General features: G+C 40.5%; 1 long non-coding RNA gene and 1 pseudogene across 2 annotated transcripts in view; one reads left to right on the top strand and one right to left on the bottom strand.

Moving 5' to 3' along the window:
- Nucleotides 1–14,361, bottom strand: part of LOC105746086 (uncharacterized) — a 33,204-nt gene that overhangs the window by 18,247 nt on the left and 596 nt on the right. The window contains exon 2 of one of the 2 annotated variants that reach the window (XR_011646793.1): nucleotides 12,906–12,999. This is a non-coding gene — a long non-coding RNA (uncharacterized lncRNA). The remainder of the gene's footprint in view (nucleotides 1–12,905; nucleotides 13,000–14,361) is intronic. The other variant, XR_011646792.1, reaches the window with a different exon arrangement.
- Nucleotides 2,845–3,553, top strand: LOC139437132 (large ribosomal subunit protein uL11-like; annotated as a pseudogene).

Below are 14,361 nucleotides of genomic sequence, written 5' to 3'. Positions count from 1 at the left end.
AGGCTTTTTCTGACCACTATAACCTTCCTCCACAAGGCCCTAAGAAGTGACTCTACAACCAATTACTGGGTCCAATGCCCAGTTTTGAGCAACCAGTAGGACAATCCTAACAATCCAGGTTGAGCCAAGAATCAAAGAGCAGTGGTAACACACAGCCTCCTGCCACTAAATCCCTACAAAAGAGAAAGAAATTGAGCATCTGAGTAAACTACATCCTAATCAGATGCCTACAAATCAGCAAAAAATCATGAGCCATACTAAGAAAATAGAGGACATGGCCCAAGAAAAGGAATATATCAGTCATAGAAAAGATGCCGAATTCAAGAGAACTAAACAGTGAGACGTGCACAAATTTCCAAAATCAAATTGAGTTAAAAGACAATATGGTGAAAGAGATAAATGACATCAAGAAGACAATGAGCGAACGCAAAGAAGAATTTAAAATCCTTAACAGAAAAGTAACAGAGCTCATGGGAATGAAAGACAATAGGTGAAATAAAAAACACATTTGAGGGAAGTGGATTTGGCCCAACGGATAGGGGGTCCGCCTCCCACATGGGAGGTCCAAGGTTCAAACCCAGGGCCTCCTGACCCGTGTGATGAGCTGGCCCACACGCGGTGCTGACGTGCGCAAGGAGTACTGTGCCATGCAGGGGTGTCCCCCACAGAGGGGAGCCCCATGTGCAAGGAGTACGCCCCATAAGGAGGTCCGCCCAGCATGAAAAAGAAAAAGCACAGCCTACCCAGGAATGGCACCTCACATACGGAGAGCTGACCCAGCAAGATGACGCAACAAAAAAACAAGACACAGAAGAACACACAGTTAATGGACATGGAGAGCAGACAACGGGGGGTTGGTGGGAGGAGGAGAGGGCAGGGAAGGGGGTAGAAATAAAAAAAAAACACCTCACATTTGAGGGAAGAAGATATGGCTCAACGGATAGCGCTTCTGCCTACCATATAAGAGGTCCAGGGTTCAATACCCAGGGCCTCACAGCCCATGTGGCGAGCTGGCCCACATGGAGTGCTGCTGCACGCAAGGAGTGTCGCTCCACACAGGGCCCCGCGTAAGGAGTTGCCCCCATACAAGAGGTACAGCCCCACATAGGAGAGCAGACCGCCCAGAATTGGTGCTGCCCACATGGAGAGCTGATGCAGCAGGATGACACAACAATACAGGACACAGCAAACTAGGGAGCTGAGGTGGAGCAAGAGAACGATCACCTCTCCCACTCTGGAAGGTCCCAGGATGGGTTCCCAGAGCCGCCTAATGAGAATATGACAGACACAGAAGAACACACAGCCAGTGGACACAGAGAGCAGACAATGGGGGCAGGGCAGAGCAGGGGGGAGAAATAAGGAAAAAAAAAAAAAACCCACCACCACATTTGGGCATACAAGAGCAGACTCAAAATGACAGAAGAAAGAATAAGTGATACCAAAGCCATATACTTTTGCTAAATAACTTTCTTCCTCAACCTAGACCGTTCTTCCTTCTCCCCTTTGCTATATAAATTTTAGCCAACTTTTGGGGCCAACTTCAATTACACATAAAAGTTCATCACTGAACCACCTTTACTCCCCACGATCTCTTTCCTGAATTCTCAGATTTTAGGGCCCCTAAACCACACATTAATAAACTTTTTTTGGGGTGTTTATATCTGATCCCAAGTGTCTCTCCTTCCTCCACCCAGACAACCCATTGGTCACTGAAAAAGCTTCAAGTTGCTTTAAAAAATGTGCAATGAAAAATTAAGTTCCCCTTCCAGTGACAGGTACTGTTGGTTTCTGGTATCCTTTTCCATATTCCATATTCTATGGCTATTCATATATTTTTTCCCTTCAAAAATGGAACCATATTATAATATGCTCTTCTGTATCTTCTCGGTTTCCCCCTCATATTTTAATCTTTAAACTGGAACTTCATTGATGTTTAAAGTCTAAATATATTGCATCCACTGATTATACTTTTTCTTACATGTCTTTCTCCTCAAAGAACTAGAGATTAGTGAAGAATTATTTGAGAAATCATACTACCTTCTGTCCTATTTGGCTAACATGATCAATAGGATCAAATTGTTTACACAGATAATAAATGAATACTTTCTCATTGTAAAAATTCAGAATTATCAATAAAGTTTGGTATATATTCTCCAAGAATCTTTAAAGATTTTAAATCTTTAATAGGTACAAATATATAAATGTACCTATAGAAAAATGTAGTGTTTTTAGTTTCTTTAAACAAAAACTAAGTGATATAGCATATACATTTTTTTTGAACTTGCTTTTTTCATTCAACAATATATTAAAAGATTGTACAATGTCTGTACATGTAGATGTAACTCAATTTTCTTAGTTGCTGCATAGTTTAGTTTTCTCTTCTGTTGGAGATTTAGGGTATTTCCAATTTTGTTTTATACAACAAATTCATTACAATTTTGTTTTATACAAACAATGTTGTAATGAATGGTTATTGTATATGTCACCTTATATACTGTTTCTCTAGAGTGGAGTAGACAAGAGTGGAAATCTGTCAGACAATATGTAAGTTTAGAAATGTAAGATAAAATTAAATTGGCCTTTGTCAGTTCTGTTCTATAGTTGTTATAAGTAATGTTATACATATGACCTTCAATTTCACATATTAGTTCCTTTAAAACCATAAGATAGGTTCCATCCCAATCAAGAGACAGAGTTAGATGCTTCAGGGTTCCATCCTCCCACAGAATTTTTGAATAACCAGCAAGAACTGGTAGAAGTGGGGGCGGGAAGGGGATAGAAATAAATAAATCTTAAAAAAAAAAAAAAAGAACTGGTAGAAACATCTTTCTCAAAGCTCCAGAAACAGTGAAAGGACTGCAATAACAGGGAGAGCACTGAATATGAAAACGGTTAATTTTCTTTTGGCTTGAAGGAGGCCAGGGTGCAACTTTCTTCGGTCGTCCTGCATCTAGATTCATCTTACACCAGCTGCCTCCACCATGCCACCCAAATTTGACCTCAACAAGATCGTGTACCTGAGGTGCACCAGTGGGGAAGTCAGTGCCACATTTGTCCTGGCCCCCAAGATCGGCCCCCTCAGTCTATCTCCAAAAAAGGTTGGTGATGATATTGGTGACTGGAAAGGTCTAAGGATTATGGTGAAACTGACCATTCAGAACAGATAGGCCCAAATCGTGGTGGTACCTTCTGCCTCTGCCCTGATCATCAAAGCCCTTAAGGAACAACCCAGAGATAGAAAGAAGCAAAAAAAAATTAACATAGTGGAAATATCACTTTTGATGAAATTGTCAGCATTGCCCAACAGATACAGCACCAATCTTTAGCCAGAGAACTCTCTGGAACCATTAGAGCTTTTGGGGACTGCCCAGTCTGTGGGCTGCAATGTTGATGGCCACCACCCTCATGATATCATAGATGACATCAACAGTAGTACAGTGGAATGCCCATCTAGTTAAGAACTACAAAGGAAAATATTTCAATAAAGATCATTTGACAGCCAAAAAAAAGGGCCAATTTTCATGGCTCCTGGCTGGCCACTCTCCCTACCCTCTCAAGCAGAGCTGGCCTATGCTCCCAGTGCAGATCCCTGGTCCCAGTTCCAGAGAGAGCAAAGTAACTCTCATGCCTATAATGGGAGCATGTATGTCTGGCCCAATCTCTATGATGGAGGCCTGAGGGAGTTGCTGTCCCAGAACTTGCCCTGCCTGTAGAAGTAGAAGCAGCTCATGGAACTCTCCTACAGAACATTACGTCAATCAGTTAGATGCCTGGGGCAAGGTTCTGACTGTACAACATGGAGTGCAATGTCCCGGACAGTGAGGAGACCACTTCTTAGAGAAGAAGAGACATTTACAACAGTTTAAACAAAGGAATTTCCAGGGCAACAGGCATATGCCCAAGATAAGACCCATGCATAGATAAGGATCAGGGTAGCCCCTATGCTTTGGCCTTGAGTTATTCTCTAAACTATTATATGGATAAACCCTAGAGGTAAGCATTCACACAGGTCAATCTGCAAAGACTATTTTCTTTCTTTCTTTCTGTCTTTCTTTTTGTTAGCTTCTGGCATTAAAGGAAAGCTCTGTCATAACACTAGCTGGATACAAGCTTAAGGAACAGATGCCTCAGAGTCTAAATTCCAGCAATAACACATTAAAATATCAAAATGTCCAGGTTTCAACAGTAGGTTACAAAACATACAAGAAACAGGAAATGACGACCAAGTATAGGAGAAAATGAAGGCATTCAGAACCATCAATGATGAGGACTAGACCTGGCACATACCAAAAACTTTTTAAAAAATGGTTCTAAATATGCTATAAGAACTAAAGAAAAACAAGGACAAAAAACTAAAGGAAATCAGGAAAATGACAGATGAATACAAAAGACTATCAATAGAGAGATGAAAATTATGAAAAGGAACCAAACAGATGTGAAAACCACAGTAACAGATATGAAAAATTTCCGGAGGGGTTTAATAACGAAGTTTGCAAAAGAAATATGAAGATAAGACAATCAAAATCGTTCAACCTGAGGAGCAGAATAAAGAAGAAAACTGAGCAGAGCCTGAGGAACCTATGGAACACCATCAAGCATACCAATATATGCATTGTGGGAATTCCAGAAGAAAAGAGAGAAAAAAACAGACTATTCAAAGAAATAATGGGAAATCTTCCCAAATTTAACAAAAGACATGTTGTTCAACAAACTCCAAATAGGTTAAACCTAAATAGACCCCTGATGCAAAATATTATATAATCAAACTGTTGAATGTCAAAGAGAGAATTCTGAAAGTCACAAGAGGGAAGCAATGTGTCACATACAAGGGAGCCTCAATAAGATTAAATGCTGATTTCTCATCAGGAACCATGGAGTCAAAATGGCAATAGAACAACATATTTAAAGTACTGAAAGCAAAAACCTGCTAACTAAGAATTCTATATCCAGCAAAACTGTCTTTTAAAAATGAGGGTGGGGAGCAGCAGTCGTGGCCCAGTGGTTAGGGCATCAGTCTACCACATGGGAGGTCCACGGTTCAAACTCCGGGCCTCCTTGACCCATGTGGAGCTGGCCCATGCGCAGTGCTGATGCACGCAAGGAGTGCCGTACCACGCAGGGGTGTCCCCTGCATAGGGGAGCCCCACGCGCAAGGAGTGCACCCTGTAACCACCCAGCACAAAAGAAAGTGCAGTCTGCCCAGGAATGGTACTGCACACATGGAGAACCGACGCAACAAAATGACGCAACAAAAAGAAACATAGATTCCTGTGCCGCTGACAACAACAGAAGCGGACAAAGAAGACGTAGCAAATAGACACAGAAAACAGACAACGGGGTGGGGGAAGGGGAGAGGAATAAATAAATAAATAAATCTTAAAAAAAAAAAAAAAGAGGATGGGATTAAGACACTCCAAGGTAAACAAAAGCTGAGGAAGTTTGTCATAATTATACCAGCCCTATAAGAGATGTAGGTTCAAAGAAAAAGATGGTAGATCAAAGGTGCATGAAGAAATAAAGATTTCTGATAAGGGTAACAACAGGGGTAAACATAAATGCCAGTACTATTATATTTTTGGCTTGTAACTCTACTTTTTATTTCCTACAGGATCTAAACAGCAAATGCATAATATATGATGAGAAACCAGTGGTTTAGGATTCATAAAGTATAAACGTGATTTGTGATAAGAACTACATGAAGGTGGGGGGATGGAAGGTTATAGTAACATCATTTGTGTACACTACTGAAATTAAATTAGTATCAAAACAAATTAGATTGTTACAGATTTAAGATGTTAAAATTTAAGCCCTATGATAACTACAAAGAAAATATCAGCATATATGCAAGCTCACAGAGACAGGAATTAAGTCGCCAGGATGGGGGGCAGGGGGAATGGGGAGTTATACAAAATGAATGTAGGGTTTCTGCTTGGGGAAATGGTAGTTTTAGAAATGAAAAGTGGTGAGACTGCTACAACATAGTGACTATGACTAATCCTACTGAATGATATGCTTGCGAGTGGTTGAGTGGGGAAAGTTTATGTTGTATATATGTTCCCACAATAAAAAAAAAAGAGAGAGACAATAATAATAAAGGCAATGCATGATCCTAGATGGGATCTACCAAGGGAGGAGAGAAAACTCAAAAGGATGTTATTGGGACATATGAAAAAATTAGAATATAGACTTTAAATCAATGTTAAATTTCATGAACTTGACACTTGCACTTAAGGTAGCCAGTTTAAATCACTATTCTTAAGAAATGTACATAGCAGCATTAAGTATTCAAGGAGCATGATGTATACAACATAGTGTTCAGAAAATGGATAGGGAAACGGACTTTGGCCCAGTGGTTAGGGCGTCCGTCTACCATATGGGAGGTCCGCGGTTCAAACCCCGGGCCTCCTTGACCCGTGTGGAGCAGGCCATGCGTAGTGCTGATGCGCGCAAGGAGTGCCGTGCTACGCAAGGGTGTCCCCCGCGTAGGGGAGCCCCACGCGCAAGGAGTGCGCCCGTGAAAAGAGCCGCCCAGCGCGAAAAAGAAAGAGCAGCCTGCCCAGGAATGGCGCTGCCCACACTTCCCGTGCCACTGACAACAACAGAAGCGGACAAAGAAACAAGACGCAGCAAATAGACACCAAGAACAGACAACCAGGGGAGTGGGGGAAATTAAATAAATAAAATAAATCTTTAAAAAAAAAAAAAAAAAGAAAATGGATTGATAGAAGATAGCCAGATAGATGGATTGATAGACTGATGGCCAGATAGAAAAGAATTATATGGCAAATATGGTAAAATGTTAAAATTCATAGATCTGAGTACCCGGGGGAATAGGGATATGTTGGAGTTCTCTGTATGGGGTCTGTATTATTTTTGTAACTGTCCTATAAGTTTGAAAGTATTTTAAAAAGTTTAAAAATTAAAAAACAAATAAACAAACAGAAACAAACCCTAGGACATCCCTTTGTCAACGTATATAGTAGAACACCAGACTGGAAAAAGGAAGATACAGGTTCAAGACCTGGTTCTGTCCCAAACTAGCTACTTCATCTTAGACAATCCTTTTGACATCTGGGCCCTAGTTAAAGTATAAATAAAACTGGATAATAAAATTTTAAAAAGTAAAAAAATTTAAAAAAAAACAGAGCGCTTCTGAGCATGGGTCCCTGTGCATTTGCACATGTCATGGTCCCAGGAACCTGGCCTTGGCTCCCAAAAACCCAAATAAAATCTGATTAAAAGCTAAAAATAAATAAAATTGGATTAAATTGATTTTTTCCGAAATATGATATCTATAACCATTAGTAGCATGCAAGATGCTTTTATTTTTAATTAATAACTATTTGTATTTTAAATATATTAGAAAAAATATAATTATATAAAATCAAGGATTTATGAAAAATTTTAGAAAAAGGAATTGACTTAAAAATATGCATATAATGGTCAGATGGAATAAATATGACATATCATGACTATATGAAGGACTGAAGTTTCCTCTTTCATGAAATCAAGAAATTAGATTAAAAGCAGTAGATCCTAGATTTTTAGATTTCAATGACCAGTAAAATGTAAAACATAAAAAAAAAAAAGATCAGCATGGGGTTGCTGATTTATTATGCTAAGTAAGGATGTTAAAAATATCAACAAAACCCAAACGAATATACCTATCACCATTATTTCATTAAAATATTAAAAAGATTTTATAATTATAAAAAAGGTATAGGCATGTTGAAATATTTTCAAATTGTAAAGAAGTATAAAAAGTCACTTTCTCTCTTGCTCTTTCTGAAATCTATGATGGACATTCTTCCATACAAATCTACCTCATTTTTAGAAAGGACATTTTAACAATATATATTGTTAAATATATATTTATATTATTCAGCCATAAAAAAAGAATGAAATTCTGATATATGGTGCAGCATGAACCTTAAAAATACTATGCTAAGTGAAATAATCCAGACACAAAAGCATAACTATTTAATGGTTCCACTTATATGAAATATCTAGAACGGACAAATTCACTGAGACAGAAAGCAGATTAGAGTTTACCAAAGGCTGGGTAGGGAGAATGAGGAGTTATTGCTTAATGTGTACAGAGTTTCTATCTGGGATGATGAAAAAGTTTTGGGAATAAATAGTGGTGATAGTTTCCCAACATTGTTGATGTAATTAATGCCAATGAACTATACACTTAAAAAATGGCAAATTTCAGTTATATGTATTTTACAATTAAACAATATATACATTGTATATAAATATATACATATACATTACATATGTATTCTAAGTGTGTAAAATATACACTCAGAATAAAGGATAGACCTTCCTAGGAAAGGACAGGTAGCAACCTTATTTAGCCATCTCGGAACCACTGGTTTAGATGACCTTCCGGTTTTCAAATTCCATGGTTAAGTCTAGGATACTCTGAACCCATATAATTTCCATTAGTATCACTGACCTACATATTTCAAAAGACAATCAGCAATCTCTTGGATAACATCTCCTCGGATAATCATAGATTGCAAAGTCTTTTTCAGGTTCTTTGATCTGCTTACTGCAAAAGTTCATGTCTGTGGTTCTGTCAGTCATTCTCACTGGTTTTAACCTGGGGTCCACCAATTCCATGGTATTTACTGCACCATGAAAACCTACGGTATTTTGTCTATATACTTTCTTTTTAAAACAGATTTTTTAAAAAATTATTTATTTCTCCTCCCACCCTTTATTGTTTGCACTCGCTGTCTGCTCTCTGTTCATCTTTTTTTTTTTTGGGGGGGGGGGAGGCACCAGGAACTGAACCTGGTACCTCCCATGTGAGAGGGAGCCACCTCTGCTCCCCACTTGTTGTGCTTTCTCATTGTGTTGCCTCACTGTTTCTCTTCATTGCGTCACCTTGCCACACTAGCCCATGGCATCAGCTCACTGTCTTGCCCATCTTCTTTAAGAAGCAGCATGAACCAAACCTGGGACCCCATGTGGTAGGTGGGCACCAAACTACTTGAGCCACACTGCTTCCCTGTATATATACTCCCCCCGCCCCCCACCCTGGGGAAAGGGTTGTTAACTTTCCATTAATCAAAAAAGTAAGAAACTATTGCTTTATATAAGTTTTCTGCTTTTGCTTTAATAAACAGTTTTAGCTTTCGCTGCAGTCCCTTATAAGGTTTTTTTCATAGTTCCTTGAGGGGGGCATCTGATTTTGGTTTGCAAGTGACAGATGCATTTCTGAGTTCCTTGTCTCTGAGTTCACTGAAAACAGTGTTTTCATTAAAAAGAGGAAAAAAAGTACTCCCCTCTCCAATTAGTCATAAGGTCTTTTCATTTTTTATTTTTATTTTTTAAAGTACAGAAATTAAGAAAAAGGCAGAAGAGTAATGCCCATATTAAAACTGACAGGTAGTGAGACAAGCAGCAAAGGGCAGCAAGATACACAAGAAAAGGTAAAAGGCCTAAGAAAAGACCAAATAGACAGGTGAAAGAAAGAGAGAAACCTGGGAACACAGAAGGAAAGAGGCAAGAACCAAGCAGAGAAGAAAGATGGCAGAAAGACAGACAAGCTGGCAGGGAGAGAAAGGAGAATGACTGACATAGGCAGAAAAGATCACTGAGTTGGACATAGGCAAAAAGAAAGGGGAAGAGAGAGAAGGCAAGCAGATAAAGGAAGAAAATAGTAAGGAAGAAAGACAAAGTGATCATAGTGTTTTATACTACACAGTGTTTTATAATTTATAAAGCACTATCACATACGTTATTGCTGGCAGACAGGGAGAAGCCAGCAGACAGATGGGGTGATGAAGGGACACAGGCCAATCAGACAGAGAGGGGAGGTGGCCAATCAGGAAGGGAAGCAAGAACAGAGACCCAAGACAAACAAGAGAAAAAACAGAATCAAGAACAGAAAAGGGAAGGAGGGAAAGAGAAGAGTGATAGAGACACAGAGATAGAAGCTGAAACCACTATATTCAGGAATACAGGCAGTAAAAAACAAGATATGGAAGAATAGTGAATTGTGTATACTAGTTTTATCATCATCTTTCTGAAAGAGTCCTGAATAAATGGAGGCTGTATCTTTTTTCCCCCGAAGAGTTATAAAATCTCTAAGGTGGGATGTGAGAGGAGCCAGAAGAAAGGATGAAAGAAAGAAAAAAATTTAAAGAGCAAAGTTTTTTAGCGTAGGAGAAGGACAAACTTCTTGGGCAGGCCTAGGTCAACAGCCTAAAGGTGCTGCTGAACCTAAATGCATTTAAGGAATTCATATAGACTATGTGGGAAAAGCGCAGTGGGCCTCTATCTGCTTCATGTGCCTGGACAGCTCAGCTTACAAACTACCTCTACTTAATAGTATCTATATTTATATGGCATTTTTCAGTCCTTAGAATGCTTTCATGTCTTTTCTCAATTAATACATACTTCAACGATGAAGAGACCAGCAAAGCTGTGCTCTCAGTAAGGCAAGTTATAATGTGGAATAGAATAGATTAAGAAAAAGCAAGCCCTTCCTGAGCTTCCCCAGGTCCTGGTAGTAAAACCATGCAACTAGCAACTAGTCAATCAAAGAGGCAGGAGAATGGGTATAGCCCAGTGGTTGTGAGGGCCTGCTTTGCATATATGAGGTTCTGGGTTCAATCCCTGGAACCTCATAAGAAATAAAAGATAAAAAGACAAGAGGCAGGATATGGCAAGCCCACCAAAGTAGGAAGGAGTCATGAGAGACAAGGGAATAAACATCCAGCCAAACTGGAGGAGAAATGAAAGGCAAGTAGATTTGTCTGTGTACAGACGCTTCTCTGGAACAATATCTAAGAAATGTGGGATTTCTTAGGGAGAGGATGTGGGGGGCTGATGGGAGAATAGGAGGCTGGCTTACTTTTCACAGTATACCTTTTGTTCTTTTAAAAATTTGTCTTGTATGTGTACTACTTATTCAAAAGTTGATTGGGAAAAAAAAGAAGAAAAAGAAAAGCAAGTAGAGATGTGGACAACAAGAGCCAGCCAACCAGACGGCAATATGAGGAAGAAAGACCGTAAAGAGACCAGGAAAATGGCAAAAAGATTGAGGCAGGCAGACTAATAGTCTGAGTAACCAGAAAGTCAGAAAGAAAAAGAGACAACTGAGAATGGAGGCGAGCAGTAAAAGAAGGCAGAGTATGGAATATGGCAAGAGGACAGTTAAGACTTTGGGACTGAGATTTGGGAGACACCATCATCACTGAGGGTATGTTGGCAAAGAGGAAGTGAAGAGAGGAAAAGCTGATAAGTAGAAAGACTAAAAGACATAGGTATTAAACAGTGAGATACCAGCAGACAAGTAGGGTAGACAGGCAAAAAGATAAGACATAGAGGGAGGCGAGGAAAATCATGAACTTAGGTATAAATAAGAGAGGAGCAAGTCGACAGAAGAATAAGACAAGAGGCACATCGAGACAGGGAGCCATGGTGGGGCCTGGAAGGTAGACAAACCAAGGGAAGCAGGCTAAAAAAGTGATAGAGACAGGCAGGCAGAGAGACAGATGGTTGGAGAGAGAGTGGTGGGCAAACAGCCAGAGAAGCAGACAGACAACCAGAGAGAGAAAGAGGCTGCCAGGCAGTCAGGGGGAGCAGACGGGCAGGCAGGCAGGCAGACACCATAATAGGAGCAAGCAGGTAGAGAAGCAAGTGGAAACAAGGATAGATGATGAGAAAGCAAGGGGTCAGTAGGGAGAAACAAGAGACCAGGAGAGATTCAGGCTGGCAGTAGAGAAGAAGGACGATCAGGCAAGCGAACAGATCCAGATGGAAAGCACACTCGAGAAAGAATGACAAATGTTTGTATAGGGATGCACACAGCCACCCAGAAACCCAGCTTCAGCCACCCACACCTGCAGATCACCGCACATGTGGCAAGCTGGCAGAGGCGCTCGCCAGAGAGGGAGAGTGTCACAGAGGCAGAGGGACTGCAGCGCACATGATGTGCAGTGTGGCCCACAGACATGTGGAGACACTTCCACAGACACACACAGAGGGGGCCAGAAAGAGGGGGAGGCAGGCATACATGAGGAAGAGGCAAACATAGGCAGAGACCGGAAGGCAGAAGTAAGCAAGGACAGAGATGGAAAGTTACTTAGAGGTGACAGAACTTGAGAATCAAAGGGATGAGAAAGAGTCTCAGTGAAAAATACATACATACAGAGAAGCCCATATTCAGAAAGAGGGGGGTATCCAGATGGAGTAAATACAGAGAAACTGAGAAAGAGGATAGGAGAACAAAACCTAATGGAAGAGGACCAGGAGTTGGACTCAGTACAGGAATGCTATGGGAGGAGAGGCAAGAGAATGCCAAAGCCCAGTTCAGAAAAAGATGGAAACCAGTGTGAACACTGGTGTTTCAGGGGAGTGGTGGGATATCGATAAAAACATTTTAGCCTCTTCAGCAAAATTTTGCATACTTCCTGGTTGCTGCCTACCCACCTCCCTCTTAAGAATGCTCCTGAGCACCACAGAGGCTGGGTAACAGCTGCAGCTCTACTTAAGAAGTAGAGAAAACATTTATGGGAGAAGTGATTCTACGGGCATAGCATAGGAAGTAAGAGAAGGGGCAAAGTGGGATGAAAAGGATGAGAGGAAACAGAGTAAGAAAAGGGTGACAAGAATGAAAAAGGATACAAGTGATCTCTCCACCATCCATCCTTTGCTTAGCATTGCTTCTTGTTGGAAAAGGTAGAAATGAGGGTGTCGCTCCACCTCCAACTGGCAAGTTTTATGTCCGGACCTCTCTCATCAAATCTCTGGATTAGAAAGCTACTTTTGGATTTCTTTCCAACCTTCCATCTGATTCCTGGTACCATTTAAAGATAAACACCAGGATACAGGTGGAAATCATGGGTTACAAAGTCAGATGAAAACACCTGAGTGTAACCCCCTACCTCTTTTTCTCAGTCCCAGTTACATTTCTCTTTCACAGTACCTCAGTTTCTTCCACTTTGTCAGTGTTGGAGATCATGGAGGAAGGAAAATATACTGAAATGGGAGAAAAGAGAAAATAATTTCACAATCTTCAAATCTGACTTTTTCCCCTTTATTCTAAAAATCCATTCCATTTACCCCCCAAATTAATTTCCCAAGTCAAATTTTACATTCAAGCAATTCGGGGAGGAGACGGTGAGAGAAAAAGGAAAAAGAGTGAAGATAAAATTTACAACAAAGATAAATCACAGAAAAGGCTGGGCAAAGGGGAGAATCAAACATGGACTCCTTTGAAAAAAAAACTCAATCATCGTATCTATTCATATCTTTCCCCCAAAAGTCACTAGAATTTCTATTTTTTTAAAGAAAGAAGGAAAAAATCCAGTACAGCATCTCACTTAAAAGATACGTACACAATTAAATGCGTTTCCACGCCAATGAGATATGTAGAAACAGATTTATATATAAACATATATTTCATCTTTTTTCCTTTTCAATGCCTGAAGGGGAAAAAAACCTTCACATCAAACCACTCCCTTCTGAAGTATTCAGAAAAAAAAAAGCTTTTCTTTAAAGAAGGGAGGTGGGGAGGAAGAGACTAGTAAAGAAAAGGGAAAAAAAATTAAATCTAGTTGGACTAGTATCTAACTAGTTAACCTTTAACAATTTATGCTGATGTCAGACTGAGCATGAGTACTGATTAATGCCCCCCCTCAAATATTTTTATAAGGGGGGAGTTAGTCACAGCAGCCATTTTTGTTTTATGCAGAAATCCTTCACGCCCCCCCCAACACACACACACTTCAGTACACAAGGAAAATCTCCCTATTAATCTGTGCACTAATCAGTTATGAAAAAAGGGAGAAATTTGTGGGTTTCTGGGTAGAGGCTTGGAGATGGGGGTGTAACAGGGAGGAGAATGGGGGGGTGAAAAATGAAATATTAAGCCAGCCATTTTGTTTTAATAGGGGATTTTTTCCCCCCTCTCCCTTTCTTCATGGAGGGGGTGGCCGTCCTGGAAAGGGGGGGGGTTGTTTTAAAAATAATTTCAAGGCGGCCATCTTAGTGCCTCAGCTCTGAGAAATATTTCTGAGCGCCCCCCTCAGAATTTAAATATATTTAAAGCAACGGAGAGGGGGGTAGAGAGAAGTCGAAAACTTTTATATATACATATATATATATGTATTTTTAATCCCCCTTTCTTGGTCTCTTGGGAGGAAAGATAAAGGGGGGAAAAGTCTCTCCTTAATTTTTTCCAAGAAAATTTTTGGGGTGGTTTGACCCCCCTCCTCAGACGGCGGCCCCGAGGGTGGGGGTTTCGGAGGGGGGTGGCCCGGGGGTTTTGGGGGCTGGGGGAGGCGGTGAGGAGGAGGAGGAGGACGCCGCCGCCGAGGAGGAGGAGGAGGAGGAGGAGGA

Source organism: Dasypus novemcinctus, chromosome 21 (genome assembly GCF_030445035.2).
Source record: "Dasypus novemcinctus isolate mDasNov1 chromosome 21, mDasNov1.1.hap2, whole genome shotgun sequence".
NCBI lineage: Eukaryota > Metazoa > Chordata > Mammalia > Cingulata > Dasypodidae > Dasypus > Dasypus novemcinctus.
This window is presented reverse-complemented; position numbering and strand designations above follow the sequence as displayed.